The sequence below is a fragment of the Nothobranchius furzeri genome, chromosome 17 (assembly GCF_043380555.1).
Source record: "Nothobranchius furzeri strain GRZ-AD chromosome 17, NfurGRZ-RIMD1, whole genome shotgun sequence".
Lineage (NCBI taxonomy): Eukaryota > Metazoa > Chordata > Actinopteri > Cyprinodontiformes > Nothobranchiidae > Nothobranchius > Nothobranchius furzeri.
In genome coordinates this window covers 31,665,952-31,687,798 of record NC_091757.1, presented here as the reverse complement: position 1 = coordinate 31,687,798, position 21,847 = coordinate 31,665,952, and the positions used below count along the sequence as shown (strand labels likewise).

The 21,847-nt window shown below is 44.9% G+C and overlaps 1 protein-coding gene across 10 annotated transcripts in view; it reads left to right on the top strand.

Annotated features, from left to right (window-relative positions):
* Positions 1 to 21,847, top strand: part of arvcfb (ARVCF delta catenin family member b) — a 364,725-nt gene that overhangs the window by 48,293 nt on the left and 294,585 nt on the right. For all 10 annotated transcript variants that reach the window (XM_054731269.2, XM_054731267.2, XM_054731259.2 and 7 more), the window contains exon 2: positions 18,925 to 19,009. The gene's annotated coding sequence lies outside the window, so the exon portion shown is untranslated. The remainder of the gene's footprint in view (positions 1 to 18,924; positions 19,010 to 21,847) is intronic.

The window sequence follows — 21,847 nt, the reverse complement described above, 5'->3', positions numbered from 1 at the left end:
TCCACAATTAACAGGGCCTGGCTTTGGCTAGCGGAGGATATGGAAGTGCACACGCACACACACACACACACACACACACACACACACACACACACACACACACACACACACACATATGCATGCATGCGCGCACACAGACACACACGTGCACGCACACACACATATATGCATGCACACACACACACACACACGCGCACACACGCATGCAAGCACACACACACACGCGCACACACACACACACACACACACACACACACACACACACACACACACACACACACACACACACACACACACACACACACACACACACACACACACACACACACACACACAGATTGCTGTGAGTGGCTGCTGCCTGCCCCACTGGCTTCTGCGTCTCATTACTGTAACTGTATTCTGCTGCTTGTGAGAAATTATTGAGCTTGTCAGCACCAAGCCCCCACAATGCCATCCTCTGCTGGAGACCGTGGCGCGCTGCTGCGCCTGCGTTGTTTATTCTGTTATTGTTACTGGTACTTGTCTTGCAATGTGAAACGCTTGGTCTCAGATTTTGTAAGAAAAATAATAAAATTTCCTCCCAAAATGCGACTTATAGTCCAGTGTGACTTATATATATTTTTTTCTTCTTCATTATACATTTTATGGCTGGTGCGACTTATACTCTGGAGTGATTTATAGTCCGGAAAATACGGTACGTTAAAAATATTGAAAACTTGCTCAAAGGAAAATATGTTTTCATTAAGGAAATAACTTATAAACTTACCGATTTAATACTTTTTTATTCATAGAAAGATGGTTTTCATGAAAAAGCGCCGCAAACCTCCACACAAACTCCGTGTGAGCTTCAGGTCGCTGGTGTTCCACAGAGTTAGCTCCGGTTGTAGCTAGGTAGCTACCTCCATTAGCTTAGCTCCCACCTCCGCGTTAGCTTTGGGTTAGCTTCAGGTTAACTTGTAGCTAGTTCGACCGGGTGTCGTCATTTGATCCCAGCCTTACAGCCCCACTCTTCGCTTTTGTGGAATTGTCTGGGCTTTACGGAACCTGTGACACGGTCAAACTAGCGGTGGTGGCCACCTCCCATTTCTCCTCAAAAACGTGTTATTGGAGCCTATGGAAACCCATTGTCCATATATATATATATATATATATATATATATATATATATATATGGGGTCTATGGAAACCCATTGTCCATATATATATATATATATATATATATATATATATATATATATATATGGGGTTTATGGAAACCCATTGTCCATATATATACATATGTTTATATGTCGATGGTCAGCACCCGTTCGTTTGTATCCCATCATAAACTAATCTGCACAAGTTGTGTGTTATCTTGTCTTAGCATGACTAAGTGGAGACACTTTTTCCCAGAGGCTAAGTCCGCTCTACTTTATGTCCCACATGAAAGACCTTTGTTCTGCAGCTCTGTTGTCTCCAAGACTGAAGGAAATGAGTTTAGGATAAATCAGCCACAAGTACAAACTCAAACTAGGTTTGTTATCTTGGCAAAAGTGTAAAGTTACATGCATATCACTTTTCAGATGAAAGCAATTGTGATTTTAATCACCCAATGAATTATTTAGAAATTGCATCTTCAAGCTGAGCAAAGAAATCAGGATTCCCTGGCTTTAAATGTGTTTTTCATTTTTTCCCCTGTATCTTCACGTCTGTCTCTGAAAATTTTTTAAATCTAACTGGAAGCAGATAATAGTGACCTTCATAAGCCTTGATGAAACAGTAATATCTCCAAAATGGCATAATTTAAAAGATTTGCCACAGTCATACCGCATATCACCAAACTGTTAAAAAGTTACACCACGTGACAAATCAGGAAGAAATTATTGTTGATCCCCATGAATGAAAATAAGCTTAAACACAAGAATAGTAAAAATATCTATATTAAAAAGAAGCTTTGTGTGCTCTTCATCCATCCATTATGTCCTGTTCATGCAGTCATTTTACTTCAGAGCTGGGAATCATTATCTTAGCTGTGGTAGGCTGAAACATTCAGGCCCTCATTCACACTTTTATTTAGGTCTCCACTTGACCTTATTTCTGCGATAGCCAAAACACTCAGATCCAGGCTATTGCACAGATTAAAGCAGCACCACCGGATCCTCCACTTGGGTTTAAATTTTATTTTTTTTTTTCTGTTTGTATCTCTTCCCCCTCTCTGGAAACATCAACAGTGTTTCATTACAAAAATGTAAAAATGTGCAATATATTTGGTGGTGAACTATTGCTCATTGAGATGTTAGGCTGACAGGTTCTGGTCAACACTGCTATTTATTTTCTCTAATGGTTTCACTGTGGACACTGAAATTCAGCCACAACACAGGAGCGATCAAAAACAGACAAAAAGTTTTAATTGGCATGAAATGAAGTTTAACCTTGTTGCAGATCTGATCTCTTGTTCAGTCTGTGTTTTTGTCCATGGGAATCACAGACTGAGACTCAAAAAATGCACAATCCACAATCTAAAAATGTGGCCAGTTAAAAGGAAGCAGAAGTACCAATCTATTGAACTAGGATTGGGACAATATTACATGTAACTTGTACCAAGCTTTGTAACCTGTAACATGTTTTGTAACTGTAAATTTCATTTTGTAACATGTAACATTTGGTACGCTACATGAAACTTTCATTTTGTAACTTGCAGAAAACAATCAATGTACAAGTTTCAAATCACAGCTCTCAAAACACACATCTCAGTCTACAGTTGCAAAACTTAACCCTCCCATTGTCTTTATGGGTGACCCCACGAGGAAAATTGACCATTGGTCAGGATTGATGGTTTATCCCTTGAGGTCCACGTGGCAGGGGTGAGGTGGTGCTCACTCCTCACCCCTGCCACATGGACCCAAGGGATGAACCATCAATCCTGCTCAATGGTCAACTTTCCTCGCGGGGTCACCCATAAAGAAGGTGAGAGGGCTAAGTCTACAGTTACAAAACTGAAGTTTACAATTACAAAACATTTTGTCCCAATTCTAGCTTCCGTCCCAAAGAACCAATGACAAGCTTTGTCTGACCGGCCAATCATGAGTCTTGGATTCCTTTTCGAAGACAATTCCTGTTGGAAGCAAGCTAGAATTGGGACAAAATGTTTTGGACTTGTAGAAATGAAGCACGATACCAGAAAGGGGACAGAGGTGTAGAGATCCATTACAGGGAAGGCATGGATTATGTGGGATAAGTGTGGTCCTAAACTTGGAAACAAAGCAGGAGCATGGAAGGAGCACTGGATCTTTAGGAGTGTTGATGATGACAGTGGGGCAGAAACGGGAGTGGACAACTGTCCACAGGTGAGACATTGAGACAATCAGGCATGGCTCAGGTGTGCTAGATAAGGTTGATCGAAAAGAGGGTATGCAGAGGGAGTATCTAGCTGAGGGGAAAACTAACAAATCTGGCAATTTTTTCCTAGTCTCACAATTTGCTGTCTTCAGATTAAGGTCATGTACACACATGCCGAATATTCTCCCTCACCCATCTAAGAAAAAGTCTTGGGTCCACACCAACTTGTTTTCAGCTAAAAAAAAAACATAGTGCATTGTGAAGCTTATTCACAGGCATAGCAAGCCTGTAGGCAGCAGTAGTTCCCCAAATCATCAGCGTCTTTACTAAAGAAACTACCTTGGATTTGGAATAACTGGCAACACCATCCTTAAAGTTGTCCTTTAATTGTGGTCTTCTGCAATAATAGAGCTGGTAAAAACTAGTGAGTGAGTGTAAACACAAGTCATGTGTGATGTCAGAGCATTTTGGTCACGGGCAAAGTTTAAAACCCAAAGTCACAAATCTCCACTTTGGTAGGGTTTTTGAAATAAACATTTTTGGTGTCATTTATCTTCAATTTCACGTGGAAGACAGGCCAAACCATGGAAAAATACCTTTGTTTAGCAGGATACCTACGTGTGTAAATGGTATAAGATAGTTGTGTGCAAGTCACATCTCTTCTTGGAGATCCTGAGATTCAGTTTTCATCCAAACCAAAGAGTGGGCACTCCTTACATTTTGGGCAGCCTTACCATACCACAGCAAAGGGATCTAATGATCAATGGGAGCTAGCTTGTATGCTCATTTCAGATCCAGCATGTGGGTTTGTCTGTAAGATCACTGATCTCATGACTAACCAGCTGGATTCAACACAACCTAAAGCCTGATTTGTACTTTTCTGTGAACTCTGCAATGGAGAGACGCACACAGAGTGTTGGAAAGGTTTTCACATTCGAACTTCTGTTCAGGCAACGGAGTGTTGCAAAGCAATTCCCTGCCAGGACAACAGAGGGCGTAGTGCTTTTCTGTGGTATCCTGCCACCATAAAGCCTGGTTCATGCTTCTCCGTCAGCTCCGCAAGGGACAGACTGTCAGAGTCCAAGCCCCCAGGCCGGGCTCTCCCAGCTGACCGGCTTCCGTCTTGGACCACATTACCCAGCATGCCCCTCGCGGAGATTCCCTCCACGTTTCACCTGCGTCAATCCATGTCTATATATGGAAGACGCTACACCGGCTCTTCACTCAGTCATCGTTCCACCGTGATCCATGATCAGAGTATTTCCAAAGCTACTACAGCTAAACCTCCACCTTTCCTCTTCAGACCTCATCCGTCAGCCTTTCCAGCACCGCTTTCAGCCCACCGTCTGTATAATAAAAGCTCTTACTCCCGAACCCAGTCTTCGAGTCTGACAGGATGACTGAGTCCATTAATCCAGCGGAGTTCGAGCAGGTGAAGAGAAAGATGGAGCAACTGGTGAACGAGAACGTTCAGCTCCACGCCCAGGTCGACCGGCTTAACACCAGACTGAACTCCCAGACCGATCTCTCCATGCAGTTGTCTACTGCCGTCACGGCACTCCAGCAGCAGGTTCATGCTCTCCACCTGCAAGCCCTCACTCCACCGACGGGAGAGCCACACTTCAGTCTCCCGGAGAAGTGGAATGGAGAGACGGGGAGTCCAGACAGTCTGCTCGCTACCCTCGAGATGCAGTTCGAGTGCCACCCAGGACGCTTTCCCACTGCGCGTTCTCGAGTGGCACAGCTCACCTCCCTGCTCACCGGACGTGCTGCAGAGTGGGCCGCTGCGCTCTATAATTCCAAATCACCGGACTGCAATGACTACTTTGCATTCGTGGCTGCCCTCAGAAAGACGTTTGTTCCACCCAGCAGCGAAATGGGGGCAGAGGCACGACTCCTAAAACTCCGCCAGAAGGAGCGCTCTGTGTGCACTTATGCGTCGGAGTTCCACACCATCTCCGCCAAGCTGCGGTGGGATGACTCTGCCCTTCGAGCCGTCTTCTTGGAGGGACTGGCAACCTACATCCGGGATGAGATGGCGGGAAAGGAGCTGCCCCAGAACCTGGATGAAGTGGTGGATCTGACGTTGCGTGTGGATCAGCGGGTTCTGGTTCGGCCCAAGCCCTTCACTCGCCCATCCAGGGCGCCTGGACCTCTTCCTCATTCCCCCACGCCTGCTCCCGGACCCGCTTCTACTGATGAGCCCATGCAATTAGGCCACCTTCCTCCAGAGGAGAGACAGCGACGGTGGCGCGAGGGTCTCTGTGCCTATTGTGGCTCCTCCCACCACAGACGCCTGAACTGTCCATTACGTTTGGGAAATGAAGGAACCCACTGAGTATCGGGGTCGCTCAGCCTGGGTCACCTTCAGCCCCCGCCTCTTCAAATCGACTCCTTCTTTATGTTACCCTCCTTCATGGTGAGGCCTCACTCCAGATGCACGCCCTGGTGGACTCGGGGGCCGCTGACAATTTTATGGACATGGATCTGGCTAAGCGCCTACGGATCCCCATGACCCCCTTGGAGAGAGTTGTGCCAGTGACCTCGGTGGACGGTAGGCCCCTCCAACCCTATCCGGTCCAAAACCGAACCCAGCCACTCCAGATGATTGTCCAAGGTCACAGAGAGACCCTCCAGTTCCTGATCATATGTGCTCCCTCCTCTCATCTAATCCTGGGATTTCCCTGGCTCCGTCTCCATGACCCCCGGATTTCCTGGTCCCAGGGCCGCCTTTTGGAATGGGGGGCCCAGTGCCAGGCCCACCTCTCTCCTCCGCCATCCATGCCAGACTGCCCGGCCGGTGACCCTGGCCCAACACCGCCCAATCTGCCACTGCCCTACCGGGACCTGGCTGCGGTGTTCGACAAGCGGCGCGCCACCACACTGCTGCCTCACCGCCTGTACGACATGGAAATTAAGCTGCAACCAGGAACCAGTCCACCCCGGGGGCGCCTTATTTCTCTCTCTCCTGCCGAGTCCAGAGCCATGGAGGAATATATTGACCAGGCCCTCCGGCAGGGTTTCATTCGACCCTCGTCGTCCCCAGGTGCCGCAGGCTTCTTCTTTGTGAGGAAAAAGGAGGGTGATCTCCGCCCCTGTATAGATTACAGAGGACTGAACAAGATCACAGTCAGAGATCGTCATCCTCTGCCGCTCCTCACGTCCGCCCTGGATGCCATCTCCCAGGCGCGGATTTTCACCAAGCTGGACCTCCGGTGCGCCTACAACCTGGTCCGTATCAAAGCTGGAGATGAGTGGAAGACGGCGTTCATCACCCCCACCGGTCACTGGGAGTACCAGGTCATGCCCTTCGGACTGTGCAATAGCCCCGCCGTTTTCCAACGCTTCATCAAAGATGTCCTCAGTGACATGTTGGGACGGTGGGTGTTTGCCTACCTGGATGACATTCTGATCTACTCCAAGTCAGAGGCCGAACACCACCACCATGTTCGCGCTGTCCTGACCCGGCTCCTGGACAACAACCTGTTCTGTAAGCCTGAGAAGTGCTCCTTCCACCAGCGGTCCGTTTCATTCCTGGGCTACCTGATTTCGGATCAAGGTCTAACTATGGACCCTCAGAAAGTCCAGGCGGTGAAGGATTGGCCCCTACCAACCAGCCTGAAGCAACTGCAGAGTTTTCTGGGTTTCTGCAACTTTTACCGTCGATTTATCAAAGACTTTAGCACCATTGTGGCGCCTCTCACCTCTCTCACCCGACCGAGCCCTCCTGGTCAACCGTTCCGGCTCACCCCAGATGACGTTCGGGCCTTCCACTACCAAGTCGCTCGTTTCACATCGGCTCCTATCCTGCGCCATCCGGATCAGGCAGTCCCTTTTGTGGTCGAGGTCGACGCTTCGGATAACGGCGCCGGCGCCATCCTGTCCCAAGGCGGCCCAGATGACAGGCTACATCCCTGCGCCTACTTCTCCAGGAAGTTTTCCACCACCCAGCAGAAGTACGGCGTAGGGGATCGCGAGCTGCTGGCCATAAAATGGGCGTTGGAGGAATGGAGGCAGTGGCTTCTGGGCACCACTCAGCCGTTCACCATCTGGACTGACCACCAGAACCTAACCCACATCCTTTCCGCCAAGCAGCTAAATCCTCGCCAGGCTCGCTGGGCCCTCTTCTTCGAACCCTACGAGTTCCATCTCGCCTATCGCCCCGGGACTAAAAACCAGAAGGCGGATGCCCTCTCCCGCCAGTTCACACATTCAGCGCCCACGTCCGAGCCGGCGCCCATCCTCCCGGAGCACCGTTTCGTGGCCCACCTTGGGTGGCCGTTGGAGGAGGCCATCCAAAACGCCCTCCGGGATGACCCAGCGCCGCCAGAGACCCCCGCCAGTCGGCTCTACGTCCCTGCGGCCTGTCGCAGTGAGGCGTTGGCCTGGGCCCACTCATCACACCTGTCTGGTCACGTGGGCTTCTCTCGGACTCTCAAGTTCTTGAAACGGGCTCTCTGGTGGCCACTTATGGAGAGGGATGTTAAGGAATTCACGAGCGCCTGTGACGTCTGCGCCCGCTCTAAGGCATCCACCCAGGCTCCGGTTGGCACCCTCAGACCTCTTCCGGTGCCCAGCCGCCCCTGGTCCCATGTGGGGCTGGACTTTGTCACAGGTCTCCCGCCGGTCAAGGACCTCGACACCATCCTAACGGTCACTGACCGGTTTTCCAAAGCTGTTCACTTCATCGCCCTCCCGGGCCTTCCCTCGGCCCGACGCACTGCAGAACTGTTTCTGGAGAATGTGGTGCATCTCCACGGGTTCCCGGTCGACGTGGTCTCAGATCGTGGTCCCCAGTTTACGGCCCGTTTCTGGAAAGCCTTCTGCCATCTAGTGGGAGCTTCTGTCAGCCTGTCTTCGGGCTACCACCCACAGACCAACGGTCAAACGGAGCGGGCAAACCAACATTTGGGCCGGTACCTCCGCTGCTTTGTCTCGGCCCAGCCCTCGCAGTGGCCTAAGTACCTCCTCTGGGCGGAGCTGTCTCATAATCTCCACACCTCCTCGGCCACTCAGATGTCCCCTTTCGAGGTCTGCTATGGCTACCAGCCCCCAGTCTTCGCCTACCAGGAACCCGAAGTCGCGGTGCCAGCCGCTCAATCCCTGGTGAGGCGCTGCAAGAACGCATGGATCAAGGCACGGGCCTCCATTACCCGGGCCAACGCCCGTTACTCACACCAACACCTCCGCAGGCACCGCCCGGGTCCCTCCTATGCTCCAGGGGACAAGGCCTGGGTGTCCACGGCAGGCCTCCGGGTCCGCGCCGGTTCCAGGAAGCTCGCTCCCCGGTTCCTCGGGCCCTACCCCGTGCAGGAGGTCATCAACCCAGTCACGTACCGGCTGCGGCTGCCTACAAGCCTTCGTGTCCATCCTACCTTCCACACCTCCTGGCTCAAGCCTTACGTGGAATCCCCCCTCCTGCCACCTCAGGCTCCAGCACCTCCGCCGGCCCGCTTCCTCGACGGTGAGCCCATCTACACAGTCCGGCGCATTCTGGACGCTCGCCGCCGGGGTCGGGGCTGGCAGTACCTCGTAGATTGGGCGGACTACGGCCCAGAGGAACGCTCCTGGGAGCCGGCCCGCTCCATCTTGGACCCTGCCCTCATCTCGGACTTCTGGGCCCACCGAGGTGGCCCGGGGACTTCTGGAGCCGTCCCTGGACCGGGGGGTCCTGTCAGAGTCCAAGCCCCCAGGCCGGGCTCTCCCAGCTGACCGGCTTCCGTCTTGGACCACATTACCCAGCATGCCCCTCGGGGGGATTCCCTCCACGTTTCACCTGCGTCAATCCATGTCTATAAATGGAAGACGCTACACCGGCTCTTCACTCAGTCATCGTTCCACCGTGATCCATGATCAGAGTATTTCCAAAGCTACTACAGCTAAACCTCCACCTTTCCTCCTCAGACCTCATCCGTCAGCCTTTCCAGCACCGCTTTCAGCCCACCGTCTGTATAATAAAAGCTCTTACTCCCGAACCCAGTCTTCGAGTCTGACACAGACACGCACGGATTGACGGAAGCGTTTTGCTCTCATACTTCTCCGTCTCCTGGAGAGTGTTGTAAATAATAATAATAATAGTGATAATGGCGTTGCGTGTCTCCGTACTGACGCAGACGGAGAAGCATAAATCAGGTTTGACACTCATGCATCCGGTCCACGATAGTGTATTTACTAATGTGTTTATATATTTCAGAGACTTTATAACACAGATAAATTTGTCCTTTACTCTCCACCTCTTCATGCGGTCACCACTTCTAAACCCACGTTTCCCGTAGTTTCCGTCCACGTTTGCTCCATATTTTGTAATCCTTCACTCACGGGTGAATAAATGTTATTATTTTCAGACTTTTTTCGTGATATGTTTTTCAATGTGTTCTGGGTATTCCGCTAAATATGTTTACTTTTTAACAGAGCTACAGCAGTGCTGGTGACGAATATACAGGAAGCGGCATCCTGACCAATCGCAAGCTTGCGTTCTCTGTCACATGTTTAAATTTTTTCTGTGAGTCCGGCGGAGAGCCCTTGCGCTAACGCATAATGGCGTTGCGTGTCTCCGCACCGACGCAGATGGAGAAGTATAAATCAGGCTTAAGACGGCCCTCGCAGCTTTTAGATATATTTTCACAAAGAAGGTTTTATCATTTAAAATAGAAACTTAGCTAAAATTGTACGTGCTAGTAGCGGGGAATCACTCACAACACAAGCGCCGAGTGAAAAAGGCAGCGGGTGAATGCTTTGCTCCAACAACACGAAGACGGTTGTCATAGATTTTCTAGAAGGCCTACCTTTTCTGTTTGTTTCCTGTTAGCCTGACTCTGTTTCAGCTGGAAGATGACATGCTCAACCTTTGCGCTGCTCACCTTTGTCCTGCTTAGGCCATAAAATTATTAAGCATCACAAAAGAGTCTCTGGAGCTTTCCTCTCTTCTCTTTTGGCAGCGAGTCGGCCGCAGCGGTGGTTCGGTATACTTTGATAGGTGAGTGAAAACGAGCCAGTCTACCTTAAGGAATTTGTTTTCCGCCATTCTGTCAATCTGGTCCTTCATTGTGTCACGCTCTGAAAGGTTCCCCCATTCAGCATTAGCACGGTAAACCTTTGATAAGTGATGTTATCCTAATGTTTTTACAGAATGGAGAACTTACACTTGTTTTGGGACTTAAGCATGAGCAGCAGTATGAATATAACAGAATCTCATGCCACACCTGGGCTGTCAGGGGGATGGTTTAGCAGCATCACTGCTTTTTTGCTCAAAACTCCCTCATGAGGCACAAGCACACGATGTTTTCATCTAGTTTTATATCTTCATTTTCACAACTCCCCTGTCCTTTACTTTGCCTAATCATTGTTCCTGTTCTGTCCCGGTCTTCCACTGCACACATACACACTTCCCTTTGTTTCCTGTGCCAGCCTCCACTCACTGTTTATCTGGGGTGGAGTTTGTACAGCTGATACAGAAAAGGAAGGGGGGATATTACAAACAAACACAATCGTCTCATTATGAGACATGAAGGAAAGATGGTTACCCCCACAGACAGGTGTGTTTATGTGAACCTCATTGTGGGAGATATTTCCCAAGCATGTGAAGAGTGTGTTTTTGTAGCAGTGAGGCATCCCCCACTATATGCTGTGATAGAGTTTGGCCACTGTTGCCAGGAAGGAACAATAGCTGACAGACTAAAACTTCACAGCTCACTTTGAGCATCCAATATCTTCTTATCTCTTCCTCTGCCAGCTTCGTACTTCCTTGTTTGCTTCTTTTTTGTTTTCTGAGCTCCACAAAGACCACAAAAAATATAAAATCAGATAAAATGGAGTGAATTCAAATATAAACTGTTATATCATTTTAAGAGCAGAGCCATTTTTGGCAGTAATCCCTCCTGTTGCAGCAGCACAGAGCTGAGATGATGTGGAACAATGTGTTTTGTTTACCTTTATGTAACAGTTTGGGTTATATTTGCAGCTCAAACTTTTAAAGGCTGCTGTTCTGAGTGCTAGTGTTTGGCGCTGCAGTGCTCGTGCTTCTGCCTGAGTGTTCACCGCTCCTGGACTGGCTCCAGACTCAAATAAATACATGCAGGCTTAAACAGATAAAGAGCTGCACTTGTATTTTTGTTATTTATTTATTTCGCAGGGTGCGAGAGCGAGATTGAAGTAAAACAATTTAGACAAAATGCAGCAAATGAGCAAATGCTTGCTGGTTAAAAGTGTAACTCGTCTACTTTCCTTTTTGTAAATAATATTGTGCAACAAAATCAGAAAGGAACAATAAACCATGAGCATGTAAGACTGGTGGATTGGAAAGGTAGTGGCTGTGCACCATCAGAGACGACAAAATGCCACAAATAACTGGCTGGGAGGAAAAAAAAACATGTCTGTGTAGCATTGGCAAATGGATTATTTACTTGTACTTATGACCAGGAAGATGTGATATTCTATATAAATATAAAATATTACCTTGCTTGATCTTTATTTTAAATATCAGAAGATTCTAGGATTTTTGCTTTATTAAGTAATTATACACACTTCGTTTTGATTCAGAAAAGAGTCAGGTTTATAAAAGTAAGAAATTATTTTATTACAATTACATGATAAGTGAACTAAACATTTTCTGTGATTGGATGGAGCTAAAGGTGATGAAGGCTATGTGTCAATGTGATGTAGGTCAGAACTTCAGAATCTCGGAGAGCGGCGTCTTCGGATGAAAAGGAATTTGGTTTGCGCTAAACTATGAAGTTGTTATCTTTCATAAACACATCAGACACAGTCTGTCATGTCTGTCTACTTCACCCTTTTCAGAGTGACCGTCTTGGTGCATCCAAAAGTCACAGGGGTCGGCTGACCGCTGGCACCGGACGGCTGTAGAATACCAGGGTACCGACTCTTCAGTCCAGAGATGTCTCGGGTCACGACAGCTGGATGGAACCGTGCGTCTAGAGGACTCTTAAGGAGTCTAACAATATCAGCTTTGTTCTGCAGGAACTATTTTGCTGTCTCAGGTTTGCAGGTGCAAAATGGTTTTGACGGCGTACCAAAATCTTTGATGGTTAAAGAGGTTGCGACAGGTGGCCGGTCTGAAGCTTGCTCTAGAACTAACAAATCACTCAGCATGATCCAGTTTTAAGGTTTTGATGTTTTGATTTGCACAGCCAATCAAAGGTTGACAGCTTGGGAGATGTTACCAAGACAACTCAGAAACACGCCTTCTTTGATACCGGATGTTCCGACTGGTTAAAAGGGCAAGTTATGTGTCGGAGTTTAACTTAACCGTTCTTGTTATTGTGTGAATGCAGGTGTGAGGACCTCGTCGTATAAACATGCTGAACACACTGCAGTGGTAGACATAACATAACATAACAATTATTGAACACAGATTAATGAAGCATTTCATTATAATATGATTGTAATAAATACCAATAAACAAAAGTTTATTTAATGATCATCTAGATTTTAAGTCATGGAAGAAGTTCATATTGATTTAGGAACTCATTCTTGATTTTAGCAACTGATTCGAGCTGGAGTTCTTCCTTCTGTGGAGGCAGCCAGATGGGACCTTGGGAAAGAAAGTTATTGTTTATCTTTCAGAACTGCAGAGTCTGTGAGTCCCAGCTGGTATGAAGGCATGCTCATTTAAAGGGAACACATGCAGTGTTGTGTCTCCTTTCTGACCAGATGTTGAATAGATGTTGAAAGGTCAGACTTTACCTAAACTGACCACTGCTGGACGTTACATCTGCAACTCTAAAGGGATATTCCACCCCAAAATTGAAGTTTTGTCTGGCATATTTCCCAGCGTTAGATAAGTGGGAAAAAAAAACCAGCCCAGTCATACTCCATTAGCTTTAGCTTAGCATAAAACACAGTAAGTCAATGGATCCAACTAGCACTGTAAAGTCCTTAAGTCTCTTTGAATAATTTTGTACTGAGCTCTACTTTCTAACAGCTCCAAATGAGTATTTTTTATTTCTAAAACTTCTTGTTTTCATTTTTGCGTGCAGCACATTTTGCAGTGATTGTTTGCTACAATCTCCTGTCTGTGCTTTAATAGGAAGGGTTGAGACAGGAAAATCTGTAAGCCTCAACAGGAGACTTGGTCTTTGTCTGTCAGCGCCCACTTTACAAAGCATGGAGGTGAGATGAGAGGTTAGACCCTGACTCACATAACCAAAGTGTTAAAAATACAGTGTGAATTGTGAGACCGTTGCATCAGTGAGTTATGCAAAAATGGAACTGATGTACGAAAAAAGAAATGACATTTTCAATAAAAGCAGGAAAAACGCCTTTAATTAGTCTGTGCGTCAAAGATAAATGAATAATTTATATCTGAAGATTGAACAGGAGACAAAAGGTCGTAAGGTCATGCGATGACATACCGGTACTGAGGCTGCTCCATGATTGAATCTACAGTCTGCAGAGAATCCACCACACAGAAAAGTGTTTTACTTTGATTCAGCTCTGAAACAGTTTAACGGGTTTTCTTTAGTTTTTGTTGAATATCTTTGAGCACAACCATCTTGATCAGTGCAAAAAATGGATTTCTCAGTAGTATTGCTAGAAATCAAAGGAGCCACAGTGAGAATATCAGTGCACAAAGAAACTAAAGTTTATAGATGTTGTTTTTCCAACTGCAGGAGCTCTACTTTAACTTGATTTTCCAAACTGAAACCTGGCACGTTCTCCTCCACCTCTGAGCCTCACAATTATTATTCCATTAGCGGGAAACTCCTGAACCTTTCATAAACCAAGGAAGGCCATTGACTAAAGACAATTGTTCATATCAGTATTCTTAGTTTTTACATTAAATGCAGAATTTTAAAAAGTGACACGAGCTGCATGCACTGCTGAGGTTTTGTGGCTTCTTACCTGTCCCATCAGAGATGCTCTAACATTGAAATTTCTCAAGCCTTTATCTTTTATAATCTACATAATAATTTATATAATCTATATTATCTTTATCTTTTATAATTATGAGAAAAAAAAACAAATTTTGTGTCTAAAAAAGTTGGAAAATTACAAAAGATCAATTAGACCCATATTTTAAACAGAAACGTCACTTTTCTGAAAGATATTATGCATCAATACTTATGGTTACAAACCCATCAGCCTGAGTCAGGGTCAGCCTAACCCATCAGCCTGAGGCTCTGCTGAGGTGTGATGGAAGCCCAGGTGAGATACTCCTGATGGTGTCTCTGCTTCAGGAGTGGTTTGGCTTGAGGAATATGATGTCTGTAGCCCATGTGTAGGATCGATCTGTCTGTAGAGGCTCTTGATGCACTGACTCCAGCCTCAGTCCTCTCCTGGTGAGGCTCCTCCAGATTCCTGAATGGGCTTTTCTCGATTATCCTCTCATGGCTACGGTTCTCCCTGATGCTGCTGCACCTTTTCCTACCAACTTTCTACCAACAAGTATAGATGCAGCACTCTGAGAACCAGACGTGTGACCAAGTCACTGCTTTGCAAGTCACAAGTAAGTCTTTCAAGTCTCGAGTCAAGTTCAAGTCAAAGACAATCAAGTCCAAGTCAAATCCAAAGCCAATGATGTGGAAATCCAAATTCAAGTCCATGTCCTTAACTTTGAATTTTCAAGTCATAATCGATTTATCTGTCCAACTTCAATTTAATGACGATGATAATAAATAAATCCCAGAAATAAAGCTTCTTAAAGCTTCATTTATTTGCTCAAACAAGCAGAAAGTGCAACAGAAACTGATTATAAACAAAGTTCTGCTGCATTTAGCAGAACAAGATCAAACCCAGAACCAAGAATGATTTATGATTTTTGTCCATGTAGTGTCACCTTTGTGCTAAAATATCAAATATGCTCAAGTCATCATCAAGCCAACAGACACAAGTCGATTCAAATCACAAGTCGTTGGCATTCAGGTCCGAGTCAAGCCGTAAGTCTATATAGATTTTATCAAGTCAAGTCAGAAGTCATTGAAATAATGACTCGAGTCCAAGTCATGCGACTCGAGTCCACACCTCTGTTGAGAACATCCAGCTTCATTTTGTAGCTTTTCCTCCTTGTGGACAATGTCATTGACAGTCTAGATCCTAACTTCATGACAATCCAGCATTGTACAGAAAATACACGCTCCATGAGGAATGTTCCAAAACTGATTTTTCCCTGTTCTGATTTATCTCAAAGAAAATAATTAATAAAAAAATGACCCTTTATCTCACCTAAGAAAATTATAATTAACTTATTAACGTTACATTTTTCATTATTGTTGTCTCAGTTTAAAATTAGCATCCTACTGAATATTCACCATTTCTGATACCCATCAGCTGATCTAGTGCATCACTAATCTAAAATCACATTGTAATAAAACAGTCCAGAAGAGTTGACGAGGTTAGGGCAAGTGTGATGTCACTGAAGCAAAAAAAAAATTGACCAAAAGCAAGAACAATTTAAATGAGAACTGAAATGTCCTCATTTTAAAATAGTTAAAACAGCAGTAATTACTCTAATCCCACGACCATCACATCATCATCATGCTGCAGCTGCTGACAGGTCGCCAGGTGCTGGTCCACTACGCCAGAATCAGAAAATCCCATTTGTCATCTGGCCCTTTTTGCTGAGCAAGTTTTTGGTCCTGCTGTCATAACCTCACACACACACACACACACACACACACACACACACACACACACACACACACACACACACACACACACACACACACACACACACACACACACACACACACACACACACACACACACACACACACACACACACACACACCTTACAGCAACTCTGTGAAATTCCTGCACAATAGAGCACAAAAGTGTAGATTTTCTCTGAGACCAGCCGGGATGTTTCTCCTTGGCTGCTTTTGGGGTGCCCATCAGACTGTGACTGAAGCTCAGGCTGGTGAGCAAAGGCTGTGTGTGTGTGTGTGTGTGTGTGTGTGCATGCATGTGTGTGTGTGTGTGTGTGTGTGTGCGTGTGTGTGTGTGTAGTGATGGAGCTAAGGGCTAAAGTCATTTAGGAGCTGATTTGAGGAACAGATTGCAGATTTTAATTGATCATATTTGCAGTAAAAATCCACTCCAAGCAGCTTCTTATTTGCTTTTTTTCTGATTAGGGAAGCTGTCTTCCTCTGACTACTGAATTAATGGCGTTATAAAAGGCTAAAAAACAAAAACACAATCTGCAAATCAAAGCGTCTGCATGGATGTGATGAAGTACAACAGGATTCCTGTAACACGAAGAGCCGTTCCCAGAGGGATTCTGGGGAAAGGCAGTGAAACTGGAGTGGTGGAGGCTGTTCCACTAACAACAAACACACAGCCCTTCCCAGCTCTAAACACCACCTGGTCACAGTCCAACAAGGCTTTGTGCTCTGCTCCTGTACAATCCCACTGATGGAATAATGTAATCACTGTCCCAGCTCTTTTTCTTGTAGCTATTTTCTTCCTGTGCTCTCTGAACATTGGGAGTCATAAAATATTAATCGTCCCATTGCTGCAGGTGGATGCTGGATCGGATTTCTAAGATGCGTTTATTTCTAAACAATGTGCCTCTTGGGGCTTTTGGGAACCGAAAATAAGAGTTTGTGTAGCTTTAAAAGTTTGTGATTGCTTGAATAGGTCACAGCAGACATGTTGGCTCAATGCTTTAGTCTGTTCAGGGTGGCTGATGGAGAAAGATCAGAACATAGGGGAGGTGTGCTAATCTGGTGCTGATGTTAATCTGGATCCCAGATCTTGGGTTAGAACATTTCAAAATGTTTGTGCCTCAGAAAGGAGTTTGCTTAGTTGCATTTGCGCAGAAACAGGACATCTTGTTTACCACTTACAGTATTAGCTTATGTTCATTAGTATTTGTTGTTAAAGTGTGTCCGTGTCCATGTGTGTGTGTGTGTCCGTGTGTGTGTGTCCGTGTGTGTGTGTGTCCGTGTGTGTGTGTGTCCGTGTGTGTGTGTGTGATGCTTCGGACAAGCAGGAAACTAAAACAGTGTTGATAGTAAATTATAAATCCAATATCAGACGGTCAATACTGTCAGCCACTGACAGGCTGGCGCTTTCCTTTTAAGCACAATGGGTCGATATATTGATGCTATTACATGCAAACATCCGACTGAGAAAACCTAACTGGAGGGGCTTCATTTGGCAGCTTTTTCTGAGAACCAGAAGCACCAAAACATGATCTGTTGGGACTTCACGCCAAAGAACAAACCCTTCCTGGTAGTTTCTTAATGGACCATGTTGCGATTTCCTACTTCTTCTACTAATAAGTTGTAACTTTTCCCACATTAATGTTAGATTGTACACCAAAACAGATTTATAGTGGGAAATATATATTTTTTAATACCATTAAACAAGGGATGTCCAATATTATCAGACATAATTTAAAATGTAATAATGGAAAATATTGGTATTTTACCATAAACATAGTATACATCAAACTCTTTAGCTCCTCTCTTTCAAAATGTCAAAAGTTGTTGAGATATTTGAGTTTGTTTGACACATCTTGTTAAGCGCGGCAGCTGGCCAGTTAGCAAACTGCTTAGACAGAGAAAAGTTCACTCATGGCTTGTTTTTCTTAATTGAATTTCATCATAAATGTTTTATCACCATGGCTGCAATCTACAGAAGAAAATATATATTAATAACTAACACACACATCTTGGCCTCACATGACCAGTTAGCCTAACTTAGCATGTGTGTACACTGCGTACATTTTATCAACTAAATAAATAACCAGCTTAGTGGCCTAGTACTATGAGTGTCCGCCCTGAGACTGGGAGATTGTGGGTTCAAATCCCGGGTGGGTCAGACTTTAAAAATGGGACCCAATGCCTCCCTGCTTGACACTCAGCATTAAGGGGTCGAACTGGGGGTGGGGTGGGGTTAAACCAGTAGTTCCTGAGCACAGCCGTGTCTGCAGCTCACTGCTCCCTACGGGGATGGGTCAGATGTGGAAAACACATTTCATCACACACCAGTGTGTGACGACTTAACTTCTGAACACACATCCAAGCCTTTCCTTAACGCATTGATGGTTACAAAAATGAAGCTTCTCCAAGGCACAAACATAAAAAGCACATTCAGCGTGTTTGTGATCTGTTTATTCTCTTGTTTCTGCCTAAAAGTAAATAACGTGAGTGGAGAAAAATATGGTAATGATAGGTCTGAGGTGAGAGCACTCACTCTGTCACCTTTCTGCACAGAGGACATAACAAAGATTGTAACAATAATGTCTCACTTTGATCTGTTTCAAAACCTAAAACATTTTAACCTTTTTAACACTAATTTACCTGTTTTATTTATGAACTTATTAATCACACTTTTTCCCCATTATGAACTTAATAATTATCTTTGGCCTGAAGGAACTGGTGCTGATGGACCGCAGCCTTCCCCAGCCTCCCTTGCTGCTTCCTGTTCAACAGGAAGTCAGTGATCTACCTGCAGATGGGGTCAGGCATGTTTATCTGGGACAGTTTGTCTTGGTGGAGGTCTGGGAAGATTGTGCTGAAGGCAGGATCACACAAACAAACAAACAAACAAACACACACACACAAACAAACAAACAAACAAACAGGATCCTGGTGTTACATATAATGGCTTAGATGTTTAAGATGTTTTCACTCTTTCTTGCAGGTGCAGCAGCTCAGTAGTTGTGACTCTGCTCTGATCAATGACAACCTGCTCTGATGTTTGTATGGGTCTTCCTCATCAACTAAAGGTAAGATTCAAGAACAAAACAAAACTTCTTGGTTCAATTTTCATTTTATTTAGAGGTGTGGAACACTCGTTTAATTAAACAATTTGCAGTGCTTTCTTGTAGGAATGAGTGCCTTAAGTCGTGTTCTGGAGAAAAAGGTCGGTGCACCAATTTGAGGAAGAGGGCAGGATTTGGACTCTTATTGTGTGATATTTGGACATCTCACCCTAGAATAGACAACAGCAGTGGGGCACCATTGACTCAGTTTGCCCTGCAATGTTGATGTTTTATTTCCTCAAATAACGCAAGCTTGGAAGTTTTGTTGTGTGGTGGAGTTGCTAATGCTAAAGGTTAGCTTCTACTTGCCGAGAAGCTGTCTGCTCTCTCTCCTGGACGTTAAAACAACAGCCTCCCATGCCCTGAGTCAAGATGGGTGAGTCCATGAATGTCAAGTGACAGAGTGACGCAGATCTGTCAGGATTTTCACATCCTAGAGTTCCACCGACTATTTCCTGTCAGAAGCTGATGCAGGAGATAGATGTAGGAGACTATTTTCATGTTCAGCCTGCATGGAAAACCCAGAGTGACCGATTATAATCAGTAATAATCTTTAAATTTATTTTCCACACCTTTAAATTTCTTTTAGCAAAGAAACTAAATGAAAATATAGCAACATGTAAAGTCTGCAACATTTTTCTCTGGAATAAAAACTTCCTCTCACTATTAATATTAATATTAATACCATATATATTTTTTGCTTTTGGCTCTACATCAGTGACAACCAGTGATAATCAATGGAACGCATGTTATAAAAATTCAAAGTTGATCTGCAGAAATGGAGACAGCATTCAAACGGCTGCAAAGAGACAACTCATCAAGCAGGAGTCAGGATGATGGATGGCAGACATGACATAATGACTGAAGCTGAGGTGTGGATGCCTTTGCTGCCTTGTTAGTCAAACTGTGTGGTGGATTTATTTAGAAGTGTAGTAAATGACTACATAGTTGATCTGATTCCAGCTGCTGGTGCATCTTTTATCTTCCGTCATGGAGGAACTAAACAAGTCCGTGTGATGGGTGTGATTTACATCCATTAGATGGTCTCCACATCCTGTTCAGGCTTTTTAAAAGGGTCTTGAGTAACCACTGTTTAGGTCTCTATCTTTTCAACGAGCTTTCAGAGCTTGCCTTCCTTTCACTCTCTTCCAAAATACTGATGTTCTTGTTTTGAGGAAGCAGGGTAATGTGTTGTTACCTGGCTAACAATTTGCACACTGATGCTGGTTGCCTAGGAGCCATGGACTGAAGTTGAACCTATTTATGGAAGTAAAATAAAATAAAAACAAAAAAATAAACTTCAGTTTACACTAGGCTCTTTCTCCAGTAAATTTCACTTCAGTGTTCCATTAATTCACTGTTTTACTTGGGTGCTAAGTTTCACAGATATTTTTGTAGACTGCCAAGTTTATTCTTATAATAACTGAAAGAATAATTTACATAGAAAGGCATGTCCCAACTCCAAACCCAGTTTTGTTTCCTGTTCTTCTGCTTTAGCACGTTCGGTTTAATGGGATCGTTCTTCTGCCGATTCATGGTGGGAGTACTCCATCACACAGCCTGCATCTGGCCACCTCTAGCAGGAGTTACAGCCTGGACTTGCATGAGAGTTAAGCTCTAAGACATGTAGGGGAGATTTAAAGACTCGCAAAAAAATTGCATGAAAGGCAAATAGCGCTGTGCTCACATGTGATTATGTAAAGCACCAGAATTTGAACCTAGACCTCTTCCTCCTCCACCCCACAGGGTTTATGTTTCTGTCTGGAGAGTCTCTGATATTACTGAGAGGACCAGTTTCTGGGACTGCCTGGCTGTCGTTTCTGTTACAGCTCACAACTTTAACCTCAAAGCTTAGTGTCTTTTCATGATTTCATAATTAATGTCTTGTCTCTTGAAAGCCATGAAAATCCTTCTTTTATTATCCAGAAAGGAAAGAATAAGGCTGAAAGCCATTTACTAAAATGATCTTTTCTGCTCCTGGATTTGGAATTTTTTCTTGACTGTAAATCAAAGTCACCTCGGTTGGTGGTTAAAACATCGCCTTATAAAACGAGACAGCCATTTAAAAAATGAAATAAGACGTATTTGTTCACGGAAACATCGTTACAAACACAATGTTTCTTAAATTTCAAGGCCAGGGTGACCCAAACTTTACCCTACCCCTGACCAGATGTACCAAATAAAAGGCCACACATTAATATTTCATTCGACCACCTTTAGCTTTGATTACAGCATGAAATCTCATTGTTTCCATAAGCTTATGTAACGTTACACTGCATTAATGTTCACCAAGATCTTTGAATTGATGATGGCAGAGATAGACTATTGTCCTTTTTCAGCTCATTCTGAAAATGCTCAAAGGGGTTCAGGTCTGGACTTTGTGTAGGCTGATCCATGTGTGAAAATCACGTCATGCTCTCTGAAAAACTCTTTCACAGCTTGAGTTTGATGAAGCCTGACATTGTCATCCTGGAATATTTTGTGTCATCAAAGATGAAAAAGGCCATATATGTAGCAACCTGGTCATTAATACATTCTTTGGTTGCATACTAAGACTCAAACCACTGTACCAACCCCAAATTGCAAATCCAGGAGGCGATTTTTAGTTTTTAGCTTAAGGCAGTGACCTTCACAAAAATAATTAGGATACTTTAAGCTCTCAGTGTTGATGTGCAACACATAGGGATGGGACTAAGTGGGGTAAAGGGGTGAATCGAATGCACACTAACCCCGGTTTCACACTGAAAGCATCAGTGGCGTGGAACATCAACGAGACGTCACTGCTTCAAATAGACTCTATTA